Source organism: Pristiophorus japonicus, chromosome 2, assembly GCF_044704955.1.
Source record: "Pristiophorus japonicus isolate sPriJap1 chromosome 2, sPriJap1.hap1, whole genome shotgun sequence".
Lineage (NCBI taxonomy): Eukaryota > Metazoa > Chordata > Chondrichthyes > Pristiophoridae > Pristiophorus > Pristiophorus japonicus.
Genome location: NC_091978.1, coordinates 175,243,110 through 175,270,791, shown reverse-complemented (window position 1 = coordinate 175,270,791; position 27,682 = coordinate 175,243,110).

Genomic DNA, 27,682 nt, shown 5'->3' with positions numbered 1-27,682 from the left:
TGTACAGGGCCTTGGTGAGACCACACCTTGAGTATTGTGTGCAGTTTTGGTCTCCTAATCTGAGGAAGGACGTGCTTGCTATTGAGGGAGTGCAGCGAAGGTTCAACAGACTAATTCCCTGGATGGCAGGACTGACATATGAAGAAAGACTGGATCGGCTAGGCATATACTCACTGGAATTTCGAAGAATGAGAGGGGATCTCATAGAAACATATAAAATTATGATGGGACTGGACAGGTTAGATGCAGGAAGAATGTTTCTGATGTTGGGGAAGTCCAGAACCAGGGTTCACAGTCTAAGGATAAGGGATAAGCCATAAAGGACTGAGTTGAGGAGTAACTTTTTCACCCAGAGAGTGGTGAACCTGTGGAATTCTCTACCACAGAAAGTTGTTGAGTCCAGTTCGTTCGATATATTCAAGAGGGAGTTAGATGTGGCCCTTACGGCTAAGGGGATGAGGGGGTATGGAGAGAAGACGGGAGTGGGGTACTGAAGTTGCATGATCAGCTATGATCATATTGAATGGCGGTGCAGACTCGAAGGGCCGTATGGCCTGCTCCAGCACCTATTTTCTATGTTTCTATGTTTCTATGCATATCTGCTCTAATGGAGAAGACTCAAGGCACTTTCTAATATGCTGAAATGTCTGTGGGAGTAGTTCCAGATGAGCTACACTATGGTTAATCTCTGCCTGCCCCCTCCCTCCCCACCCTGCCTCCAATGAAAGTGACCCTGTGTAATGACTCAAGAGTCTGGTTACTGTAAACGCACTCAGGTGCAACCTGATCCATCTTTATTGCAGCCCAAGTGTGCCTGCGTGACAAAGACATCAGCTTATATACATGTGACCAAGCACACATGCCACATGCGTACAGCCCGATGACCTCCGACCACGGCACCCTCTGGTGTCTGGTGACCCCCAAGCATTAATACATAACAACAACCCCCTTTTAAAATCTTAACAACCGTCTTTTTACAAATTAAGACAATCTGGGGCTTTCCTCTCACGAGTTGATCGTCTCTGTTCAACTTTAGCTCTGGGCGAGTGTTCTGAGTCTGTTGAGACTGAGGGCTGAGTAGCAGATCTGGTTGGTTGGTCACTGACTGCATCTTCCTCATTTGGTTCCAGTTCATCCGTGTGCCGTAGTTTAACCTGGTCAAGGTGTTTCCTGCATGTTTGCCCATTCTTGAGCACGACAATAAACACTTTGTTACCCTCCTTGGCTGTAACAGTGCCGGCAATCTACTTTGGACCTTGACAATAATTCAGTACATAAACCGGATCGTTGACCGAGATGTCACGTGACACGTCAAATCGATCATGACACAATTGCTGACTTTGACGTCTGTTTTCAACATGATCATTCAAATCAGGATGAACAAGAGAAAGCCTGGTCTTTAGATTTCTCTTCATCAGTAGTTCAGCAGGAGGAACCCCAGTAAGCGTATGAGGTCTTGACCTGTAACTGAGCAATAGACATGACAACCATCTCTGCAGTGAGCCCTGAGTTACACATTTCATACTTTGCTTGATCGTTTGAACAGCACGCTCTGCTTGACCATTAGAAGCAGGCTTGAATGGAGCTGATCTCACATGTTTGATGCCATTGAGTTTCATGAACTCCTGGAACTCAAGACTTGTGAAGCACGATCTGTTGTCGCTCACAACAATGTCAGGCAAACCATGAGTAGCAAACATGATACGAAGGCTCTCAATGGTAGCTGTAGACGAGCTGGATGATATAATAACACATTCTATCGACTTAGAATATGAATCTACTGCGACAAAAAACATCTTTCCTAGGAATGGGCCCACAAAATCAATGTGGATCCTTGACCATGGTTTGGATGGCCACGACCAAATACTCAGTGGAGATTCCGCTGGTACTTTACTTAGCTGCATGCAAGTATTGCACTGATGCACGCATGATTCCAGATCAGAGTCAATTCTAGGCCACCATACATGAGACCTAGCAATGGACTTGATCATGACAATACCAGGATGAGCGCTATGAAGTTCACGTACAAATTTTTCACTACCTTTCTTAGGCATGATTGCATGATTACCCCACAGTAAACAGTCTGACTGAACGGACAGCTCATCCTTGTGACGGTTGTAAGGTTTGATCTCCTCACGCATCTCCATAGGTATGGCAGACCAATCACCACTGAGTACACACCGTTTCACAACCGATAAAATAGGGTAATGGCTGGTCCAGATCCTAACTTGTTGAGCAGTGACAGGGGCTCCTTCACTCTCAAAAGTATCCATTACTAACAGTAGATCTGCAGGTTGATGCATCTCCATCTCAGTTCCGTGGGTAAGGGCAGACGACTCAGTGCATCGGCACAATTCTCAGTACCAGGTCTATGACAGGTGACGTAATCATAGGTAGACAATGCCAGCGCCCACCTTTGAATGTGGGATGATGCACTGATATTAATACCTTTGTTTTCCGCAAACAATGAAATGAGTGGCTTGTGATCCATTTCTAGTTCAAAACAAAGACCAAACAAGTACTGATGTTTTTTTATTTACCCCATACACACAGGCCAAAGCTTCTTTCTCTACCATACTGTAAGCTCTTTCCGCTTTAGACAGACTCCTCTAAGCATACGCAGCAGGTTGTAGCTTGCCTGATTCATTTGCTTGTTGGGAGTATGCAGCCAAACCCATATGATGAAGCATCACAGGCCAATACAAGACATTTACACGGATCGTAATGAACAAGTAATTTGTTTGAACATAGCAGATTCTTGGCTTTCTCAAAGGCTCTATCTTGAGACACACCCCAGACCCAGTTGTCACCTTTTCTTAGTAACACATACAGTGGCTCTAGTAAAGTGCTCAATCTGTGTAAGAAATTACCAAAGTAGTTAAGTAGCCCAAGGAACGAATGCAGCTCCATCACATTCTGAGGCCTGGGTGCATTTTTGATGGCCTCGGTTTTTGACTCACTGGGTCTGATGCCATCAGCAGCAATCTTCCTCCTGAGGAATTCGACTTCAGGTGCCATGAATACACACTTCGAGCGTTTCAGCCTGAGTCCCACTTTGTCCAGACGCTGTAGGACTTCTTCAAGATTGTTCAGATGTTCAGCAGTGTCGCGACCTGTGACCAGAATGTCATCTTGAAACATGGCAGTTCTAGGAACGGACTTCAGTAGACTCTCCATATTCCTCTGAAATATGGCTGCAGCCGAACGAATCTCAAAAGACACCTGCTGTAGACGAACAGTCCTTTATGGGTGTTGATGCAGGTGAGTTTCTTCGAAGTGTCAGATCCAGTTTCGTGAACGACTTTCCACCAGCTAGGATGGCGAACAGGTCATCAGTCCTCGGTAATGGATACTGATCCTGTTTCGAAAATCGGTTAATCGTAACTTTGTAGTCTCCACAAATTCTGACAGTGCCATCACTCTTCAACACAGGAATGATGGGACTAGCCCATTTGTTAAACTCGACCGGTGATATGATCCCTTCATGCTGGAGTCTGTCAAGCTCAATTTCAACCTTCTCCCTCACCATGTACAGAATAGACCAAGCTTTGTGATAGACAGGCCTTGCATTGAAGTCCAGGTGAATCTGCACCTTGGCTCCCATAAAATTACCAATGCCCGGTTCAAACAAAGAAGGAAACTTTTTCAATACTTGAGCATATGAACTATCATACACCGAGGACAACATCTTGACATCATTCCAGTTCAGCTTGATTTTCTCGAGCCAATTCCTGCCAAACAACATTGGACTATTACCTGGGATGATCCATAATGGCAGCTCATGAACCACACTGTCATATGACACTTCGATTGCTACACTGCTGAGTTCCTTAGTGTAAGTACGCAACCTTCGGTTTCGCAGCCTTAATGTCCCACAGCTTGTCGAATGTTCTTTGGCTCATTATCGACAGGCTCGCACTCGTGTCCAGCTCCATTAATACAGGCACACCATTCAGCTTCACGTTAATGACTACCGGCTGGCTCTTGCTCAGGAACGAATACAGTCCATTCATTTCCTCCTCAGGTTGCGTATCCGGGCCATCACCGAACTGGTCCTCATCAACCACGTGGTGAGCCGCACCATGCTTGCTCTATTGTGGACACACCCTGTGAAGATGTCCCATTTTTGAACATCCATTGCATGAGTATTATCTAAACCGACACTGATGAAGCCGATGATTGCCCCCACAATGCCAACAGAGTGAAATCTGGATCAAACCAGTTGGCAGGCTCTGAGCAGCGGCAGGTTTCACGTAAGCAGCTCTGCCCGAAGACGACGCCATCTTGTTTACAGTACTTACCTTGGAACTCTGACTCGTCGATGATATCTGCCTCAAATTATCATCCGTCGTCATGCATGCCTGGGCAGCCGCGATGGCCTTTTTCAAATCGAGCATCTCTGCAGCCAACAGCTTCCTGAGGATCGCATCATGGCTGATGCCTATCCGAAGACATCACGCAGCATGTCTTCCAGCATGTTCCCGAACTTACATGGCTCAGCAAGACGTTGCAGGTTGGCGACAAATCCCGACATGTCCTGGCTCTCAGCACGACCATGCGTGTAGAAATGGTAGCATGATATGATTATCCGCTCTTTTGGCTTCAGATGGTTACCCACCAATGTACACAATTCCTCGTACCCTTTTTCCACCGGATGCACAGGCGAGAGAAGATTCTTCATGAGGCCGTAAATTTACGGACCACAAATGGTGAGGAGAACTGCCCTGTGCTTAACTGCGTAGGCCTCTGCCTCCATGCCGTTGGCCACAAAATACTGATCCAGGCAGTCGACAAAATCCGCCCAATCCTCGCCCTCCACAAATCTCTCCAGGATTCCAACAGTGCCCATTGTGCATGCGAAGGTTCTTAAATTACCTCATCGCCAATTGTAATGACTCAAGAGTATGGTTACTGTAAACTCACTTAGGTGCAACCTGATCCATCTTTATTCCAGCCCAAGAGTGCCTACGTGCCAAAGACACCCAGCTTATATACAGGTGACCAAGCACATATGCCACATGCGTACAGCCCAATAACCTCCGACCACGGCGCCCTCTGGTGTTTAGTGACCCCCAAGCATTAATACATAACACGCTGATCCTGGAAAATTGTCCTATGTCAGGGGATGTACCTATGTTGCATGTGGATCTACTGCCCCACTGAAAATACATTCAGATTCCTCAATAGCGGAGAATCCAGGCTGCCGTATTTTATTTCAAAATTATGTACAAAGGATTAGTTTACTTCTTAGAGTTACGATCATTTTACTATTTTGTCCATTCAAGGAGTGAGGTGGAAGGATGGCTATTACGTTTTGGGGTTTTGTGATAGATGTATTATACCTAGGTTCAGTGCCACTGACATAAGCAGATCACATGTTCTGCACAGTCCAAGATTTGCTATTACTTGCCCAAGATCTTGGGAAATGATAGTGAGACCCAGAGGTTGACTAGAGAATCCTTGCCACTGTATGCCAGCTTGCTGGAATGTGCCACCATGTAAGTCCCCTCCCTTTAATCAGTGGATTGGATATATGCTCAATCAGACCAAGGCCCAGGCTAGAAAGCAACAGGCAATTTATTTAGATAAACAGGTAAGTGAACAGCATTCAGCATGAAATAGTGTATTTGCAAAATGATACATATACAAAACTAGATCACTCTCTCTGGGCCCAATTTACTTTTTTTTTTAAAGTGCTGCCTCCTTAAATCTCCAGACTATTTTTCTGCTGAAAATTGTGGGAAGGAAACCTGTGTTAGGCACAGGCCCAGCTCCTTTCTGCAGGTTATGAGGTGGTGCAGGTTCAAGGTACAACTTGATGTCAGAGGTTGCCTCCCACTTCACCTCTTTTCCGTACTTTCTCCAGAGACCATGCTGCCAATTTTCCACAATGCCGCCGATTTTTGGCGCATTTGTAGAGGTACGTTCGATTTATTTAGTGGCCGACTGCGGCAAAAGGAAGGTTGCAAGTTTCGCCGGAATAAACTTTTATTTTGAAGCGGCGCAGATTGTCCTTCAGCTCTGTGGGTGGAGCTTAAGATCTACACCGGAAAACTAAAGTTGCCAGGGTAACGAGGGACAGACTGAAGGGCTGAGGCTGCAAAGTGAAACATACAAGATGCAGCAGGACATAAGCAATTGTAGAACCCCGGTGCCGCGGCTATCCCAGGACGAAAGGCCCCGCCCTGCCCTCGGTACCGGGGGCCGCTGAATTTATCCTGTAGTGTCATTGCTGATTTTTCTCTCTCCAAGAACTTCTATTTTCATAACAGGTGTAAGCATTCCAAGAGCCTAATTTAGAAAAATTGATTTGTCTCTTTGTAAACTCATCCATGATCCGTGATGTGAATATAATATGGAGGATGTAATGGGCCAACAATATAGCAGAAAGACTAGTTGTGACATCTCAAAAGCATCCCAGAGGTTCTCGTAATTACACCTGTAGTGCACCAATGTACATAATAGTTTTCCTCAGTGGTTTATATGAATTTACAGTCAGAGCCATCGGTGCTGCTGCTATCCCGGGCCAAATGCCCTCCAGCCCCCGGTGCTGCTGCAATCCTGGGCCAAATGCCCCCCGTCCCTAGTTCCGTATCTTCAGCTCTGTTAAAACAATGGCATCTTTTCTGCACCGATTTTCTCCTCTACACCAATTTTCTTAAGTTAGGTAAGATTTTTCAGAATGGTGCATTGCTTGGCCAAACCTACTTGGCCAAACCTACTTTGCCAAACCTGCTTAAATGGCCAGAAATGGTGAAGTTGGCACCCCCAGTGACGTCAAAAAACCTAGAACAAAAAAAATCAGCTGTAAGTAGTTTATGATGCCACAGAAACTTTGGCGAAACTTGCAGATTTTAATCTGCTCCAAAAAAAACAACGTACGCCAAAAATATGGCACAGAATGGCGCTGAAAATTCAGCCCCATATGGGGGAAAATGTACTCAATTTTTCAAAACAAATCATCAGTGTCTGCCTTTGCCTGCTGGCCTCACAAAAACTTCAGCAAAATCCCATTTCCAAAAATAATTTCCACAGTTACCTGATCTCCTATACAGCATGGTGAAGGCAAATAGAAAGGAATGACCATTTGGTTCACAAAATCCTGCCTAACAGGCACTCAAGTTAACGAAAGGGACTGACTGTTAGGCCACAACCAGCAAGACACGTTTAAAAAAATTAAAAGTGATCCTACCGACTCCACATTAAAAAGTGTGGGTGGCCACCAGCCGCTCCACTCCCCCGATCGCCACCTTTTGCCTGACCCGGTCATTCCCCTTCTTGACTTCCCTGTGTGCCACAATGGCCTGATCTTCAATCAAGCTTCGCAGACAAGCTGCCTGTTGATCTCCGCAGCTTGTTGTCTCGATAGTAGTGAGGCCCGACAAGTCATCCTCGACTTCGAGGGACTGCCTTTGATGATGAGTGAGGCCCAAGGTGCACTATCAGTGGTGCCTCAGGCCTCACGATTCAGGCTCAGGGATTGATCCCTGCACCCGAGTTTTTAGGTCCTGGATTTTTTGCCGAACCATCCTTTAAACATAGAAACATAGAAAATAGGTGCAAGAGTAGGCCATTCGGCCCTTCGAGACTGCACCACCATTCAATAAGATCATGGATGATCATTCCCTCAGTACCCCTTTCCTGCTTTCTTTCCATACCCCTTGATCCCCTTAGCCGTAAGGGCCATATCGATCTCCTTCTTGAATATATCCAATGAACTGGCATCAACAACTCTCTGCGGCAGGGAATTCCACAGGTTAACACCTCTCTGAGTGAAGAAGTTTCTCCTCATCTCAGTCCTAAATGGCCTACCCCTTATCCTAAGACTGTGCCCCCTGGCTTTGGACTTCCCCAACACCGGGAACATTGTACCCGCATCTAACCCGTCCCGTCCCGTCAGAATTTTATATGTTTCTATAAGATCCCCTCTCATCCTTCTGAACTCCAATGTATAAAGGCTCAGTTGATCCAGTCTCTCCTCATATGTCAGTCCTGCCATTCCAGGAATCAGTCTGGTGAACCTTCGCTGCACTCCCTCAATAGCAAGAACGTCCTTCCTCAGATTAGGAGACCAAAACTGAACACAATATTCCAGGTGAGGCCTCACCAAGGCCCTGTACAACTGCAGTAAGACCTCCCTGCTCCTATACTCAAATCCCCTAGCTATGAAGACCAACATACTATTTGCCTTCTTCCCCGCCTGCTGTACCAGTATGCCAACTTTCAATGACTGATGAACCATGATACCTCGTTGCACCTCCCCTTTTCCTAATCTGCCGCCATTCAGATAATATTCTGTCTTCGCGTTTTTGCCCCCAAAGTGGATAACCTCACATTTATCCACATTATACTGCATCTGCCATGCATTTGCCCACTCACCTAACCTGTCCAAGTCACCCTGCAGCCTCTGAGCATCCCCCTCACAGCTCACACCGCCACCCAGTTTAGTGTCATCTGCAAACTTGGAGATATTACACTCAATTCCTTCATCCAAATCATTGATGTATATTGTAAAGAGCTGGGGTCCCAGCACTGAGCCCTGCGGCACTCCACTAGTCACTGCCTGCCATTCTGAAAAGGACCCATTTATCCTGACGCTCTGCTTCCTGTCTGCCAACCAGTTCTCTATCCACATCCGTATATTACCCCCAATACCTTGTGCTTTAATTTTGCACATCAATCTCTTGTGTGGGATCTTGTCAAAAGCCTTTTGAAAGTCCAAATACACCACATCCACTGGTTCTCCCTTGTCCACTCTACTAGTTACATCCTCCAAAAATTCCAGAAGATTTGTCAAGCATGATTTCCCTTTCATAAATTCATGCTGACTTGGACCGATCCTGTCACTGCTTTCCAAATGCGCAGCTATTTCATCCTTAATAATTGATTCCAACATTTTCCCCACTACTGATGTCAGGCTAACCAGTCTATAATTACCCGTTTTCTCTCTCCTTCCCTTTTTAAAAGGTGGTGTTACATTAGCTACCCTCCAGTCCATAGGAACTGATCCCGAGTCGATAGACTGTTGGAAAATGATCACCAATGCATCCACTATTTCTAGGCCCACTTCCTCAAGTACTCTGGGATGCAGACTATCAGGCCCCGGGGATTTATCGGCCTTTAATCCCATCAATTTCCCAAACACAATTTCCCGCCTAATAAGGATATCCTTCAGTTCCTCCTTCTCACAAGACCCTCGGTCCCCTAGCACTTCCGGAAGGTTATTTGTGTCTTCCTTCATGAAGACAGAACCAAAGTTTTTGTTCAATTGGTCTGCCATTTCTTTGTTCCCCATTATAAATTCACCTGAATCCAACTGCAAGGGACTGACGTTTGTCTTCACTAATCTTTTTCTCTTCACATATCTATAGAAGCTTTTGCAGTTAGTTTTTATGTCCCCGGCAAGCTTCTTCTCGTACTCTATTTTCCCCCTCTTAATTAAACCCTTTGTCCTTCTCTGCTGAATTCTAAATTTCTCTCAGTCCTCAGGTTTGTTGCTTTATCTGGCTAATTTATATGCCTCTTCCTTGGATTTAACACTATCCTTAATTTCTCTTGTTAGCCACGGTTGAGCCACCTTCCCTGTTTTATTTTTACTCCAGACAGGGATGTACAATTACTGAAGTTCTTCCATGTGATCTTTAAATGTTTGCCATTGCCTATCCACTATCAACCCTTGAAGTATCATTTGCCAGTCTATTCTAGCCAACTCATGCCTCAACCATCGAAGTTACCTTTCCTTAAGTTCAGGACCCTAGTTTCTGAATTAACTGTGTCACTCTCCATCTTAATAAAGAATTCTACCATGCTATGGTCACTCTTCCCCAAGGGGCCTCGCACAACAAGATTGCTAATTAGTACTTTCTCATTACACAACACCCAGTCTAGAATGGCCAGTCCCCTAGTTGGTTCCTCGACATATTGGTCTAGAAAACCATCCCTTATACACTCCAGGAAATCCTCCTCCACCGCATTGCTACCAGTTTGGATAGCCCAATCAATATGTAGATTAAAGTCGCCCATGATAACTGCTGTACCTTTATTGCATGCATCCCTAATTTCTTGTTTGATGCTGTCCCCAACCTCACTACTACTGTTTGGTGGTCTGTACACAACTCCCACCAATGTTTTCTGCCCCTTGGTATTCCGTAGCTCCACCCATACCGATTCCACATCATCCAAGCTAATGTCCTTTCTTACTATTGCATTAATTTCCTCTTTAACCAGAAATGCCACCCCGCCTTCTTTTCCTTTCTGTCTATCCTTCCTAAATGTTGAATACCCCTGAATGTTGAGTTCCCAGCCTTGGTCACCCTGGAGCCATGTCTCCGTGATGCTAATTACATCGTACCCGTTAACTGCTATCTGCGCAGTTAATTCGTCCACCTTATTCTGAATACTCCTCGCATTGAGGCACAATGACACTGATACTTTCAGGGAGATGGGTTACTGGAGATATAATCATGTTTATTCTTGCAACAGTTAATTTTGACAAGTTATGCACCGCCTAGCCATACACACTGTGGTAGAAGGTGGTCTTATCGAAGCATATAAGATTATGAGGGGGCTTGACAAGGAGGATGCAGTGAGGATGTTTCCATTGATGGGGGAGACTAGAACTAGAGGGCATGATCTTAGAATAAAGGGCCGCCCATTAAAACTGAAATGAGGAGAAATTTCTTCTCTCAGAGTGTTGTAAATCTGTGGAATTTGCTGCCTCAGAGAGCTGTGAAAGCTGGGACATTGAATAAATTTAAGACAGAAATAGACAGTTTCTTAAACGATAAGGGGATTCGGGGTTATGGGGAGCGGGCAGGGAAGTAGAGTCCATGATCAGATCAGCCATGATCTTATTGAATGGCAGAGCAGGATTGACGGGCCATATGGCCTACTCCTGTTCCTATTTCTTATGCTCTTATGTTCTAATTCACCGAGTTCCAGTCTTATCTAGCCTGTTAAAAACAGTAATTACAAGTGTCAAGGTCAAAATCATATGTTAGTATCTCTGTAAACACTCACCTAACAGTGGGAGCAGGAACAAAGATGTGATGTTGCACAACTGGAATAGGTAATGGTGCCAAGGCTCACAGTTCAAGGATATTTTTTTTTACTGTTTTGGCATCTCTGAGCAAAGGCCACAAAGTGTGAATCATCCACATTTACCGCACCTGCCCACACAGATTCCTAATTAAGGGAAATGGGACATTTCCCCAATTTTCAATATTAATCTCAACTTTAATCATAAATAAATGCCAGCTGTTGCTTCATGAGCATTATCCCAACATCCAAGTCAAATTAATATCGTTCATGTTCAGTTTACACTACAGGTGGTCAGAGGCATGATAGATTGTTTCTCCATCAAAAATTTTGTAAAACTGTCCCAGCACAAGCTTTCAAATCAGACTCCAAGGTCTCGGCCTCGTCCCCTATTTTCCCTCCATCTCACCTTCCTTCAACATCAAAAACAAAACTGGGGCCAGATATGGAGGCTACAGAACCCAATGGCATTAACCCTATTCCATTCAGACCAGGAAGGCCCTGGATTCGCTTGGGCCATTTGATAAATGGAATGTCCAGATATCGGGTTGAACTTCTTTCAGACGTACTTTGGGCATGGTACATTGATCCTCGAAATTTTCTCTCATGCCCGCTTTGCACCCTTAAAAGGACGCAACTAGGTTCAATTTCTACCCCATAAGGCATGAATCCAGCTCTTCACTACATGAATTATACAAACTGAATGGGGCCGAAATTGCCCCTCTCCTTAAGGCCTGTTACCACCGCAAATCGGTGGCTATGCTGCGGAGTGAAGTGGCTGCCGACTTTTCGTGGAATGGCCGCTGATAACCCAGTTGCCTTCATGGTTTCCAGGCGGTGCCCCAATCGCCCTCCGACCGCTCCGCTGATACTGATCCGTGTTAAGTGCGTCATCACCATGCGCACCGCCAATCTACCCCCCTGACGCCGACATTCGCCTCTGAAAGTTTTCAGCCCGCCTGGCGGTGCCAAAACCTGTTTGTTCCCAGTGGTTCAGTGAGGCTGTGGCCTTCTGCAATGGCAGTGCAGCTTCCCTTAAAGGGGAGGGCGCACTGCCGCTGCCGCCATGTTTTTTTTGACGGCCAACTGCTATGTCGGCCCGACAATCATGCCCCCGGGTTCGGCCGGGCCACCAACAGGCAGCCTGGCATCCCCTCTTGGGTGCCAGGGCGCTGGCCTGGCCGAAACACTCCCTGGTGGCTCAGTGGACCGAAGTTTTAAAATCGCGAAAGCTCTCACCTTTAAGTGAAGGGGAGAGCGTGGTGACACTGTGCTGTGATGACATCATCGTGGCGATCACTCCGCACCCACCCCCCCAACTTCTGCCCCTCAGATGTTGCCACCGCCACGTATCCGCCCCTCTCGTGTTGTCATCGCCCCCATTAAGAGCGACTTCTGGATCCGAATTTTAAAAAAACAACAAAGAGCGGAATTTCACTCAAGAGGCGACCTCAACCACAGCCGCGGTAAAAACAATTGAAATGGGGTACGCCCCGTTTCGGGCAGGGGGGCAATTTCTACCCCAATGTGCTTTACATTTGCAATTCAATTTTGAAGTGCATATTGTATATAGCAAATGGTGCTGCAAACTCTCAGAAATTGCCTTAACCCAAATGTGCAGAACTTTGTCAGAGAACAGAAATTAACCCGACACAGATTACAGTCAAGTGGGCTGTTTATATTGCAAACTTTTTCAACTGTGGGGGTATGGTGTGGCTGTGATGCTAGGAGAATTGAAGCTTTTAAGAACGAGACCAATAGATTTATGTCAGGTAAGGGCATCCAGGGATATGGAGTAAAGGCGAGTAAATGGAGTTGAGGTACAGATCAGTCATTTGAAAAAAAAAGTTCCTGGGGTGTGGGCATTTATTGCTCATCCCTAATTGCCCTTGAGAAGGTGATGGTGAGCCGCCTTCTTGAACTGCTGCAGTACATGTGGTAAAGGTCCTCCTGCGGTGTTGTATTCTTATTATTGTTTTTCATCACGGTTTGTTACAACTGAATGGCTTGTTAGGCCATTTCAGAGGGCAGTTGTATTTTATAGTCTCTTGAACACTCTTAGTTCAACTTACTCTATTTATTTGGGAGATTTCAGACAGCCATGTGGAGCTTTAAAATGGCATTCCTTCACAGACCCTCTCTCTCAATACAACTTCCTACAACTCCTAGCTAGAGGGCACTATACATTATCTCGTTACACCTTTCTTTTCATAAGAAACAAAAATGAATTAAAGTTAGCTTCAATATAAATGGGTAGTTAACTTCTTATGAATACATGTATTAAACAACGACAAGTTTAACAAACAACAACAAAATTCTTTATCCAAGAGTCCAGTGTCCATGATTTCTTATTTCTGTACATAGTGCTCCAGGTATTTTGGTGTTGTGTGGATTCTGTTGCTTCGCCTCAAACTTCTGTTTCAGTCGTGTTCTGTACAGTAATCGCTTTAGTCCCTTTATCAGTGCTCTAAGGGGAAATATCAGGCAACATATCCCTGTTTTCAGGCTTTGTCATTGAAGTGCTGTTTCACGTGCTAGTTGGCTGTGTTGGTAGCGGATCGTGTGTGGGTGTCACTGAGATCTCTGGAGTTTCGATGAATGACTCAGCGCTCTTTCTCAGATGTTTCCTAATTTTGCGATACGCACAGCCATCTTCTGTAATGACCTGACATGACCGAATGTCGACTTGTTTCTGAACCTGAGCATTTTGGCACACTTTGCTTTCTCGCATTTGCTTCAGTCTCAGTTTCTCCTTCCTACAGTGTAGGAAGTGCTGTAGCACCTCAGTTGTAGCAGTGTGCTTGTTTGGCATGGTCCCTTTTGTTTTGTATGGAGTAAGAGTCAGACTGAACACTGTGAGCTCAAAGTAAAATGTGACCGTAGTCTTTTATTGCAGGTCTCCAGAGTGCCTCTCCAACCTGTGGAGCCTCCTTAAATACCTGTGCTCCTAAGGGATTATGGGATCCCTTTGGACTCCGGGGAATGAGCCCTCTGGTAGCTGTACAGAATAAATACAAGTCCAGATACATAACAACATTCCCCCCCAAAGTCGATAGTGTAACTATTTACAATGTGAGTCGACCTGGGGCCCTTCTTGCCCTGGTTGATCATCTCAGTGTGAAAGCTGGTGTTCTTGAATCATTTGTTGGGCCCTCGCTGGGCTGCTGTGCAGCTGGCCTTGCTGGGCTGCCTGGTGTATTGAGCCCTGCAGGGCTGCTGTGGATGATGGGTTCTGCTTCGTGGTCAACCGTGGTGTCGGTTGCCACTGGTGTGTGTGTTGGGGGATCAAAAAATGTAGGGTCCAAGGTGGGTTGCTCAGGGTAGTCTGTGAATCTGAGTTTGATTTGGTTCAAGTGTTTCTGGTGAATGAATCCATTTGAAAGTTTGCCGAAACACCCTGCTCCCCTCTTTGGCCACGACAATGCCAGGAAGCCACTTGGGACCTTGTCCATAATTTAATACAAATACAGGATCATTGACTTCAATCTCGCGTGACACATTTGCGCTATCATGGTATGCACTTTGTTGAAGCCGCCTGCTCTCTACCTGTTCATGTAGATCAGGGTGAACTAACGAGAGCCTTGTCTTAAGTGCACTTTTCATGAGCAGTTCAGCAGGTGGGATCCCAGTGAGTGAGTGTGGTCTCATGATGTAGCTAAGCAGGACTCGGGATAAGCGAGTCTGCAGTGAGGCTTCACTTACCCTCTTCAAGCCTTGCTTGATGGTTTGCACTGCTCTCTCTGCCTGACCATTGGATGCTGGTTTAAACGGGGCAGATGTGACATGTTTGATCCTGTTACGGGTCATGAATTCTTTGAACTCAGCACTGGTAAAACATGGTCCGTTGTTGCTCACCAGGACATCGGGTATGCCGTGTGTGGCAAATATGGCCCACAGGCTTTCAGTGGTGGCAGCGGACGTGCTAGCCGACATTATCTCACATTCAATTCACTTGCAATACGCGTCTACAACCACAAAGAATATTTTACCCAAGAACGGGCCTGCATAGTCGACGTGCACCCTAGACCATTGTTTGGAGGGACAAGACCATAAACTTAGCGGCGCCTCCCTGGGTACATTGCTTAACTGCGAGCATGCATTAGATCTGTGAACGCAGGACTCTAAGTCCGCATCGATACCGGGCCACCACACGTGGGACCTGGCTATCGCTTTCATCATTACGATGCTTGGGTGGGTACTGTGGAGGTCATTGATGAAGCTGTCTCTGCCCTTCTTGGGCACCACTACTCGATTGCCCCACAGAAGGCAATCTGCCTGTATATACATTTCATCTTTGCGCCACTGGAACGGCTTTATCTCTTCCTGCATTTCCACTGGGACACTGGACCAGTTCCCGTGAAGCACACAGCTTTTGACTAGAGATAATAAGGGGTCCTGGCTTGTCCAGGTTTTGATCTGCCGGGCAGTGATGGGTGATTGCTCACTCTCAAATGCTTTCATAACCATGGCTAGATCTGCGGCTGCGCCATTTCCACCCCCGTGGTGGGCAATGGCAGCCTACTGAGAGCATCGGTGCAGTTTTCTGTGCCTGGCCTGTGGCGGATGGTGGAGTTGTATGCGGACAACGTGAGCGCCCGTCTCTGGATGCGAGCCGATGCGTTAGTATTCATCCCTTTACTCTCGGAAAATAGGGATATAAGTGGTTTATGATCAGTTCCCAATTCGAATTTTAGCCCAAACAGGTATTGATGCATTTTCTTTACCCCATAGACACACGCTAACTCTTATTTTTCAATCATGCTGTAGGCTCTCTCAGCCTTAGACAGACTCCTGGATGCATAAGCAACCGGTTGCAGTTTCCCGAAATCATTAGTTTGTTGCAATACACACCCGACTCGATATGACGATGCATCACATGCTAGTACCAAACGCTTACATGGATCATGCAACACTAGCAATTTGTTTGAGCGTAACAATTTTCTTGCTTTTACAAAGGCATTTTCTTGGCTTTTGCCCCAAACCCATTTGTCCCCTTTTCATAGTTAGACATGCAGTGGTTCTAGCGGTGTGCTGAGACCCGGTAAGAAGTTACCAAAGTAGTTGAGGAGTCCCAGAAATGACCGCAGCTCCGTCACGTTCTGTGGCCGTGGTGCATTCTCGATTGCCTCCGTCTTCTCATTGGTGGGCCTGATGCCGTCCGCCGCAATCCTCCTTCCCAGGAACTCCACTTCAGGTGCCAGGAAAACGCAGTTCGAGTGTTTTAACCGGAGCCCCACGTGGTTGAGTCGACTAAGAACCTCCTCCAGGTTCTGCAGATGCTCGACTCTGTTCCGACCTGTGACCAAGATGTTGTCCTGGAAGACCACGGTGTGCGGGACCGACTTTATTAAGCTTTCCATGTTTCTCTGGAATATCGCCGCCTCCGATCGGATTCCAAAAGGGCATCTGTTATAAACAAAAAGACCTTTGTGCGTGTTGATGCAGGTGAGGGCCTTCGATGATTTCTCCAGTTCCTGCGTCATGTAGGCTGAAGTCAAATCCAGCTTTGTGAACGTCTTTCCTCCGCCAGCGTTGCAAAGAGGTCGTCGGCCTTTGGTAGTGGGTATTGATCCTGCAGGGAGAAACGATTGATAGTTACTTTGTAATTGCCACAGATTCTGATGGTGCCATCTCCCTTGAGGACTGGGAGATAGGACTGGCCCACTCGTTGAACTCGATTGGGGAAATTATGCCTCTCTTTGTAGCCAGTCTAGCTCGATCTCTACCCTTTCTCTCATCAGTATGGTACTGCTCTGGCGTTGTGATGGATGGGTCGTGCCTCCGAAATTAGGTGGATCTGCACTTTTGCTCCTTGTAATTTCCCGATGTCTGGTTCGAACATCGAAGGAAATTTGTTTAAGATCTGGGCACACGAAGTGTCGTTAGCGGGCGATCGCGCTCGAATGTCATCCCAGTTCCAGTGCATCCTTCCCAGCCAGCTCCTGCCGAGCAGCGTGGGACCATCGCCCGATATCACCCAGAGTGGTAGCTTGTGCACCGCTCCATCGTAGGAGACCTTTACGGTAGCACTGCCGATTAGAGGAATCAGTTCTTTTGTGTAAGCTCTTAGTTTCGTGCAAACTGGAGTTAAGACTGGCCTTGAGGCCTTGTTGCACCACACTCTTTCGAAAGTCTTTTTGCCCATGATGGACTGGCTCATGCCCGTGTCCAGCTCCATTAATACCGGGAGTCCATTTAGTTCAACATTCAGCATTATCGGGGGACAATTTGTGGTGAATATGTGCACTCAATGTACCTCTGCCTCCTCGATCTGAGGCTCTAGTTCATCGTGATCCTCCATGGATCTGTCTTCCTCTGCAACATGGTGGTTTTCAGGTTTAATAGGCTTTGCAGCTCGCCTGCACACTCGGAGGTGTCCTATTGTTCCACAGTCCTTGCAAATGTACTCTTTGAATCGGCATGAATGGAAATGATGATCACCCCCGCAGCACCAACAAGGTGTTAGTGGCCTTGCATTCATCACCTTTGATGGTGGACTCTGAGACATCTGTGGACGTGTAGCTGCAGGCATGTGTGACCTGCCCTGTACACTACGATTCGAAAACAACATCACTTTGTTCACAGTACTTGTAGCAGCACTTGTGTGCTGAGAGATTTGCATCGTATTGAGGAACAGTGGAGAACTTTTAAGGAGCTCTTTCATAGTGCCCAACAAAAATATATTCCAGTGAAAAAGAAGGGCGGTAAGAGAAAGGAAAACCAGCCGTGGATAACCAAGGAAATAAAGGAGAGTATCAAATCAAAGACTAATGCATATAAGGTGGCCAAGGTTAGTGGGAAACTAGAGAATTGGTAAAATTTTAAACAACAGCAAAGAATGACTTAAAAAGCAATAAAGAAAGGAAAGATAGATTTCGAAGGTAAACTTGCACAAAACATAAAAACAGATAGTAAAAGCTTTTACAGATATATAAAACGGAAAAGAGTGACTAAAGTAAATGTTGGTCCCTTAGAAGATGAGAAGGGGGATTTAATAATGGGAAATGTGGAAATGGCTGAGACCTTAAACAATTATTTTGCTTCCGTCTTCACAGTGGAAGACACAAAAACCATGCCAAAAATTGCTGGTCACGGGAATGTGGGAAGGGAGGACCTTGAGACAATCGCTATCACTACGGGGGTAGTGCTGGACAGGCTAATGGGACTCAAGGTAGACAAGTCCCCTGGTCCTGATGAAATGCATCCCAGGGTATTAAAAGAGATGGCGGAAGTTATAGCAGATGCATTCGTTATAATCTACCAAAATTCTCTGGACTCTGGGGAGGTACCAGAGGATTGGAAAGCAGCTAATGTAATGCCTCTGTTTAAAAAAGGGGGCAGACAAAAGGCAGGTAACTATAGGCCAGTTAGTTTAACATCTGTAGTGGGGAAAATGCTTGAAACTATCATTAAGGAAGAAATAGCAGGACATCGAGATAGGAATAGTGCAATCAAACAGACGCAGCATGGATTCATGAAGGGGAAATCATGTTTAACTAATTTACTAGAATTCTTTGAGGATATAACAAGCATGGTGGATAGTGGTGTACCGATGGACGTGGTGTATTTAGATTTCCAAAAGGCATTCGATAAGGTGCCACACAAAAAGTTACTGCAGAAGATAGAGGTACGCGGAGTCAGAGGAAATGTATTAGCATGGATCGAGAATTGGCTGGCGAACAGAAAGCAGAGAGTTGGGATAAATGGGTCCTTTTCGGGTTGGAAATCGGTGGTTAGAGGTGTGCCACAGGGATCGGTGCTGGGACCACAACTGTTTATAATATACATAGATGACCTGGAAGAGGGGACAGAGTGTAGTGTAACAAAATTTGCAGATGACACAAAGATTAGTGGGAAAGCGGGTTGTGTAGAGGACACAGAGAGGCTGCAAAGAGATTTGGATAGGTTAAGCGAATGGGCGAAGGTTTGGCAGATGGAATACAATGTCGGAAAGTGTGAGGTCATCCACCTTGGGAAATAAAACAGTAAAAGGGAATATTATTTGAATGGGGAGAAATTATAACATGCTGAGATGCAGAGGGACCTGGGGGTCCTTGTGCATGAAACTCTTTTAGATATTCATGCACAAGGACCCCCAGGTCCCTCTGCATCTCAGCATGTTATAATTTCTCCTCATTCAAATAATATTCCCTTTTACTGTTTTTTTTCCTAAGGTGGATGACCTCACACTTTCTGACATTGTATTCCATCTGCCAAAAAACAGTAAAAGGGAATATTATTTGAATGGGGAGAAATTATAACATGCTGAGATGCAGAGGGACCTGGGGGTCCTTGTGCATGAATCCCAAAAAGTTAGTTTGCAGGTGCAGCAGGTAATCAGGAAGGCAAATGGAATGTTGGCCTTCATTGCGAGAGGGATGGAGTACAAAAGCAGGGAGGTCCTGCTGCAACTGTATAGGGTATTGGTAAGGCCGCACCTGGAGTACTGCATGCAGTTTTGGTCACCTTACTTAAGGAAGGATATACTGGCTTTGGAGGGGGTACAGAGACGATTCACGAGGCTGATTCCGGAGATGAGGGGGTTACCTTATGATGATAGATTGAGTAGACTGGGTCTTTACTCGTTGGAGTTCAGAAGGATGAGGGGTGATCTTATAGAAACATTTAAAATCATGAAAGGGATCGACAAGATAGAGGCAGAGAGGTTGTTTCCACTGGTAGGGGACGCTAGAACTAGGGGGCACAGCCTCAAAATACGGGGGAGCCAATTTAAAACCGAGTTGAGAAGGAATTTCTTCTCTCAGAGGGTTGTGAATCTATGGAATTCTCTGCCCAAGGAAGCAGTTGAGGCTAGCTCATTGAATGTATTCAAGTCACAGATAGATAGATTTTTAACCAATAAGGGAATTAAGGGTTACGGGGAGAGGGTGGGTAAGTGGAGCTGAGTCCACGGCCAGATCAACCATGATCTTATTGAATGGCGGAGCAGGCTCGAGGGGTTAGATGGCCTACTCCTGTTCCTAATTCTTATGTTCTTATATATTGTCACTGGTGGCAATGAATGCCTGGGCTATCGCTGTGGCCTTATTCAAGGTTGGGGTCTCTACAGTCAAAACTTTGCGAAGTATGGTTTTGTGGCCAGTGCCAAGTACGAAAAAGTCTCTGAGCAAGTGCTCCAAATGTCCTTCAAATTCGCAATGTCCTGCAAGGCATCTTAGCTCGGCGACATAACTCGCCACTTCCTGGCTTTCGGAGCTTTTGTAGGTGTAGAACCGGTATCTCGCCATCAGAATGCTTTCCTTCAGGTTCAAATGCTCTCGGACCAGTGTATACAAATTGTCGTATGATTTCCCCTGGAGTGACCAGATTCTTCATGAGGCCATACATTGGTGCCCCACAGATGGTGAGGAGGATCGCCCTTCATTTGGCAGCGCTCTCTTCCCCATCTAGCTTGTTGGTCACGAAGTATTGGTCAAGTCGCTCCACAAAAGTTTCCCAATCATCTCCCTCTGAGAATTTCTCCAGGATACCCACTGTTCTCTGCATCTTTGGGTTCGCTATCTGTATCTCGTCGCCGGTTGTAGTGTATGGAGAAAGAGTCAGACTGAACACTGTGAGCTCAAAGTAAAGTGTGACCTTAGTCTTTTATTGCAGGTCTCCAGAGTGCCTCTCCAACCTGTGAAGCCTCCTTAAATACCTGTGCTCCCAAGGGATTATGGGATCCCTTGGGACTCCATTGGATGAGCCCTCTGGTGGCTGTACAGAGTAAATACAAGTTTACATATATAACAGTACTTTTGCTGGTTCTTTGTATTTTCCAGTGGCACATTACAAGTTTCTACCACTGGAATAGTTGCATGGTTGTCATATAGTGACAGTATTGTCTTAGATTCATTTAAGTTTAAGCCTTTTGGTAAGTTTCTAAGAGGTAGCACATTGCATATGGCCCCACAATCTATTTCCATTTGGCCCTACAATCTATTTGCATTTTTACCATTTGACCTTTAATGGAGAAGGTAGCCATAATCTTGTTAGGATAATGTCAGCTTTGTCCTTGATTATGCGATCAACTTTACCAAGCATCTTTACAGTCATGACTTCAAAATCAGAATCAGAATCTCTTCATATAGTGGATGAACTTTTGGCTTGCTCTTATATTTAGGGTTACGTGTAGTCTTCTGCCTCGATCCATGCTGTCTACACTTTTGAGAAAAGTGATTTAGTTTGCCGTAGCTTGTGCAGATCTTCCCATATGCTGAGCATTTATTTTTTGATAGTTCATGTCTTTTGCCACAATATCTTCAATTGTTTGTGAACTCTTTGTCTGTGAATTCTTTCTTTGTGGGTCGGGGTTTCTGTCTGACTGCTTTGATATCTTAAGAGTCTGTTTTAGTGAACTTCATGGATTTCATTTGCGCAAATGTGGCCTCTGTAGCTTTACAGAGCATCACACATTTATCGAGTGTTAGGCTTGATTCTTGCAACAGCCTCTTGTGCAGAGTTTTATCAGATATTCCGCAGACTATGTGGTCTCTGATGAAATTATCCCTCAAATTGCTGAAATCACATGACGATGCTAGCTCTCTCACTTTCACAAGATCTTTGTCAAACCGCTCGTCCCCTTGTACAAGTTGTTAAACTGGTACTGTTCATCGATGATGTTGGTTTTACCTTTACAGTGCTCTTCCCAGAGCTTCAAAATAATCTCAATTTCCTGCTTGTCTTCCTCTGATTTTTAGGGAAGATTATTGTGGATATCTAGGGCATCGCTGCCAATGGCAGTGATATACGTTGCAACCCTAACTCTATCTTGTTTTCCACAATATTTGTGATAATTTCATAGCTGTCCCACAGCTGTTTGAAATTTTTCCAGTTGGCTTTCAATCGACAGTTACCTGGAGGTGGGAGAGGAATGTGCGCGGGAGTTGGCACCGTGGTGGTCATGATAGCTTGCTACAGTTTAGGACTTTGAGTTTGTCATCTACATGTATACAGTTCACATACCCAGAGAACTAGAAGAAGTCCAATAATAAAATATCGTGGCCATGTAATTGTAGAAATATTTTTTCAATCGAGGCTCTACAATAACCTATGCCACTTTAAGTTTATTTTACTAATGTCTCTAGATTATTTTACAAGCTTATGACTATTTATCACCCTTCACGGATCCACACGCGATGTGTAGGAAGCACGGTCTGCACTGCACTACTTAACATTGATTTCGATCGGCTCGAAAAAAAATCTTACAGTTCCAATATTTCGGTTATAGACGCGTTCGACAAAAGATCTTAAGTTTCCGCTTCTGACACCATGTATTTTATTCCGAGGGACTGCCTATGATGATGATGATGATGATGATTTTATAGTCTCTTGAACACTTTTACTTCAACTTAACTCTATTTATTTGGGAGATTTCAGACAGCCACGTGGAGCTTTAAAATGGCATTCTTTCCCAGACCCTCTCTCTCAATGCAGCTCCCTATACCTCCTAGCTAGAGGGCGCTATACAGTATATCGATACCTCCTAGCTAGAGGGCACTACACATTATCTCATTGCAGCAGTTAAGAGTCAACCACATTGCTGTGGATTTGGAGTCACATATAGGCCAGATCTTTCCTTCCCTAAAAGACAGTGGTGAACCAGATGGGCTTTTACTGCAATCCGATAGTTTCATGGTTACCATTACAGATTTATTTAATTAATTGAATTTAAATTTCCCAGCTGCCATGATGGGATTATGAAATCACACTTCTTGTTCCAGGCCTCTAGATTACTAGTCCAGTAACATAACTACTATGCTACCATTCCCCATATGCGCTAATTGAATGCCAAGACAGGCTTGAGGGTCCGAGTGGCCCACTCCTGTTCCTATGTCCCGTCACTCCTGCTGGTGAGGCTTCTCCTGACACATTTCTAGGACAGTGGTCTCAGTCCAATCTGGAACAAGTGAGACGTTGAGGTAACCATCCCGCAAAAATCAGGATCCATGGCACAAGCTAAATAGAATCCCGTGGCATAACACTAAGGGGAATATGAACTTCACTTGGGTTTGTTTTTGTGAGCTGAATATTGTTATTAAACCCAAAGAAAAAAATTAAATATCTATTTATTTTGATCATCTCTAACGAGGACAGAGGTATGGGTAGGAATGTAGCAAAACCGCTTTTCCTAAAACAGTCCCAATAGAAATGTTAACCTATCTTTTTTACTCTCTCAGGAGCTGACAACCAGCTGTTAATTTCCAACATTTTCTGTTTTAATTGTTCCAATATCTTCAGGGTCAGGTCACACTGCAGTTGTATCAGGGGAGACAAGTATCAGGCCCATCACAGTCATACCTCCTTCCCACTGTTATTTCTACCTCCACTAAGATTTATCCACACAATTTATTTTTCCACTGATAGCTCAAATACAAGGACTGACCTCACCTAAATCAATTCAAACTCAAAATAATTTTTTTAATAAATTAGACCGGAACTTTAAATATTTAAACTGTATTCCAATGTTCGGTGTTTTGAGGGAGAACAGTAAATGTTTATTGCAGTGTTATTTATCAGTTCCATACAATCACCGTAGATACAATGTTTTGGAGTCGAATCGATGGAATGGATTACCAGCGAGTCCCTGGCCTTGCCGTGCGAGATACTGACACACAAACAAAGGCTGCTGGTCCATTCCACAGCAGGTGCAGCTAATCAAAAGTAAAATTATGATTCAGCCAACTGATACACTGAATACAATGTGTCGATCAGCACCTATTTTACAGAAAAGAACGAGGCTAGCCCCTCACTATATCCTCTTCACAGTCTCAGAAGACTGGCCCTGGGAGAGAAATCAGTTTAAAAGTGTTTGTTTGGAACACACTCTATCAATAACTGTGTTTCTGTACCATATGTTCCCAATGATAGAGAGTCTAATGTATCAATAACAAGGCTCCAAACTTCCTGCAAGCATTTGTAACAGGCCTTGTACTGAAAAGCTCAAGGTCACAGTTCACTCAAATTTGTTTATTGTGGATTGACAAACTACTGTTCCTAGATAATCGTAAACCTGTCTTGCATCACAAGTTTTGTGCCTTCTTTAAAAATTACTTATTTTGAAAACTGCAAACTTTAATTGGATCTGTAAATAAAAGTCACAGCCAACACCTCAACTGCATCTTGTCTGCTTAAATGTAATTAAGGCATCTTGAACTGGATGTCTTGGCTAAAAATGAGCCCGAAATTGATGCACTCACCGCCAGCTGCCGTCCACTGCCACCGACTGCCGCCGACATTCCTCCTCAGGTTCCGCCCAGAGCCAGTTTCGATCTGGTTTGGAGCGGGCGGGATGGGAGAGCCGCCATGAACCATCCACTGACGTCAGCAGGCGGACAAGTGGCTTAAGTGGACTCCGGCCACCGAGATGCCAGGTTAGTGCAGGTGGGAGTTGGCGCCAGAACTGGTGCGAGGAAGCTGGTCTGTTGCCGACGGCAGGTTTGAAGAGCTGAAAAAAAGGTGAGTAAACATTTTTAAATTTTTTTCTTTACAAGGACTTACCTGCATGGGGTCCCATGAAGGTGTTCCAATGTTTTAAAACATTTTTTGATGCTTTTTCTTTGCAGGTCTTCGACTCTCCGTGGGCCCGACTCCATCACTAAGGAGGACACAAACAACCTTCCAGATATAAAAGGGGTCAGAGGGTCTAGTAAGGAGGAGGAACTGAGGGAAATCCTTATTAGTCGGGAAATTGTGTTGGGGAAATTGATGGGATTGAAGGCCGATAAATCCCCAGGGCCTGATGGACTGTATCCCAGAGTACTTAAGGAGGTGGCCTTGGAAATAGCGATGCATTGACAGTCATTTTCCAACATTCCATTGACTCTGGATCAGTTCCTATGGAGTGGAGGGTAGCCAGTGTAACGCCACTTTTTAAAAAAGGAGGGAGAGAGAAAACAGGGAATTATAGACCGGTCAGCCTGACATCAGTAGTGGATAAAATGATGGAATCAATTATTAAGGATGTCATAGCAGCGCATTTGGCAAGAGGTGACATGATAGGTCCAAGTCAGCATGGATTTGTAAAAGGGAAATCATGCTTGACAAATCTTCTGGAATTTTTTGAGGATGTTTCCAGTAGAGTGGACAAGGGAGAACCAGTTGATGTGGTATATTTGGACTTTCAGAAGGCTTTCGACAAGGCCCCACACAAGAGATGAATGTGCAAAGTTAAAGCACATGGGATTGGGGGCAGTGTGCTGACATGGATTGAGAACTGGTTGTCAGACAGGAAGCAAAGAGTAGGAGTAAATGGGTACTTTTCAGAATGGCAGGCAGTGACTAGTGGGGTACCGCAAGGTTCTGTGCTGGGGCCCCAGCTGTTTACATTGTACATTAATGATTTAGACGAGGGGATTAAATGTAGTATCTCCAAATTTGCGGAAGACACTAAGTTGGGTGGCAGTGTGAGCTGCGAGGAGGATGCTATGAGGCTGCAGAGTGACTTGGATAGGTTGGGTGAGTGGGCAAATGCATGGCAGATGAAGTATAATGTGGATAAATGTGAGGTTATCCACTTTGGTGGTAAAAACAGAGAGACAGACTATTATCTGAATGGTGACAGATTAGGAAAAAGGGAGGTGCAACGAGACCTGGGTGTCATGGTACATCAGTCATTGAAGGTTGGCATGCAGGTACAGCAGGCGGTTAAGAAAGCAAATGGCATGTTGGCATTCAGAGCGAGGGGATTTGAGTACAGGGGCAGGGAGGTGTTGCTACAGTTGTACAGGGCCTTGGTGAGGCCACACCTGGAGTATTGTGTACAGTTTTGGTCTCCTAACTTGAGGAAGGACATTCTTGCTATTGAGGGAGTGCAGCGAAGGTTCACCAGACTGATTCCCGGGATGGCGGGACTGACATATCAAGAAAGACTGGATCAACTGAGCTTGTATTCACTGGAGTTCAGAAGAATGAGAGGGGACCTCATAGAAACATTTAAAATTCTGACGGGTTTAGATAGGTTAGATGCAGGAAGAATGTTCCCAATGTTGGGGAAGTCCAGAACCAGGGGTCACAGTCTAAGTATAAAGGGTAAGCCATTTAGGACCGAGATGAGGAGAAACTTCTTCACCCAGAGAGTGGTGAACCTGTGGAATTCTCTACCACAGAAAGTTGTTGAGGCCAATTCACTAAATATATTCAAAAAGGAGTTAGATGTAGTCCTTACTACTAGGGGAATCAAGGGGTATGGCGAGAAAGCAGGAATGGGGTACTGAAGTTGCATGTTCAGCCATGAACTCATTGAATGGCGGTGCAGGCTAGAAGGGCCGAATGGCCTACTCTTGCACCTATTTTCTATGTTTCTATCCTCGGCGGCACTTGGGTGGCAAGCGCCTTTGCCGCCGAGATTGGGAGCTCCTGCCGGCTGCTGCCCAGATTGGCGACGTAAGTGCCTCATTGCTGCCCGCCGCCCTTTGAAGGACCTTTTTGATGAAAACCCCGTCCAAAGTAATGTCAGGTACCTCGTCGGCCATCGGCGGTCCTTTGGGCAGCACTTGGGCGGGTAGGGGCCTTCACCAAATTCGGGCCCATAAAATTTATCCTTTGTCAATTTGTACAACTTTTATCCTTTGCCAATTTTCTCCTTGTTTTGCTGGAGTCCAATTCGATGCCTGAGTAGCCATTCTTCATATGGAACCTGTTATGTCTCAAATAAAGCAATATGACTGAGTACTGCAGACTTGAGCAAGTGTGATCTTAGTCTCTATTCTGACTCCAGAGTGCTCGCACAGCATGGGAGACCTGCTTATATACAGTGCTCCCAAGGGATGCTGGGCTCCCTTGGGACTCCAACAGATGCTCCCTCTGGTGGCAGTAGAATGTTGGTTACAAGATCTTGCATACATAACATCATCTTCCCCTCACCCCTCCCCCCCGCAAAAGTCAATAGTACACTTATTTACAGGGTGAGATGACCTGGGGCTTTCCGCTCCCTAGTTGATCGTCTCGGTACAAACACAGGTGCAGGTGAGTTGGTTGGGCCTTCGCTGGGCTGCTGCGCAGCTGGCCTTGCTGGGCTGCTGGGGGTGATGAGTTCAACTTCGTGGTCAGCCATGATGTCGGTTTCCACTTGTGTGTGTATGGGAGGGTCGAAGTTGGTGGTGTCCTCTTCAGGTTGCTCGTGGCTGTCTGTGAATCGCAGTTTGGTTTGGTCCAAATGTTTTCTGCAAGTTAGTCCATTTGCAAGTTTGACCTCAAACACCCTACTCCCTTCTTTGGCTACGACAGTGCCAGCAAGCCATTTGGGACCATGTCCATAGTTGAGTACAAATACAGGGTCATTGACATCAATATTGCGTGACAAATTTGCGCGATCATGGTACATGCTTTGTTGATGTCGCCTGCCCTCGACATGATCATGGAGATCAGGATGGACCAGAGAAAGCCTTGTTTTGAATGCCCTTTTCATGAGCAGTACGGCAGGGGGAACCCCGGTGAGTGAGTGGTGTTTTGTGCAGTAGCTGAGCAGGACTCGGGACAGGCGGGTCTGCAGGGAGCCTTCCGACACGCGTTTCAAGCTTTGCTTGATGGTTTGGACTGCCCATTCTGCTTGCCGTTAGATGCGGGCTTGAATGGGGCAGATGTGACGTGCTTGATCCCATTGCGGGTCATGAATTCCTTGAATTCAGCACTGGTGAAGTACGGC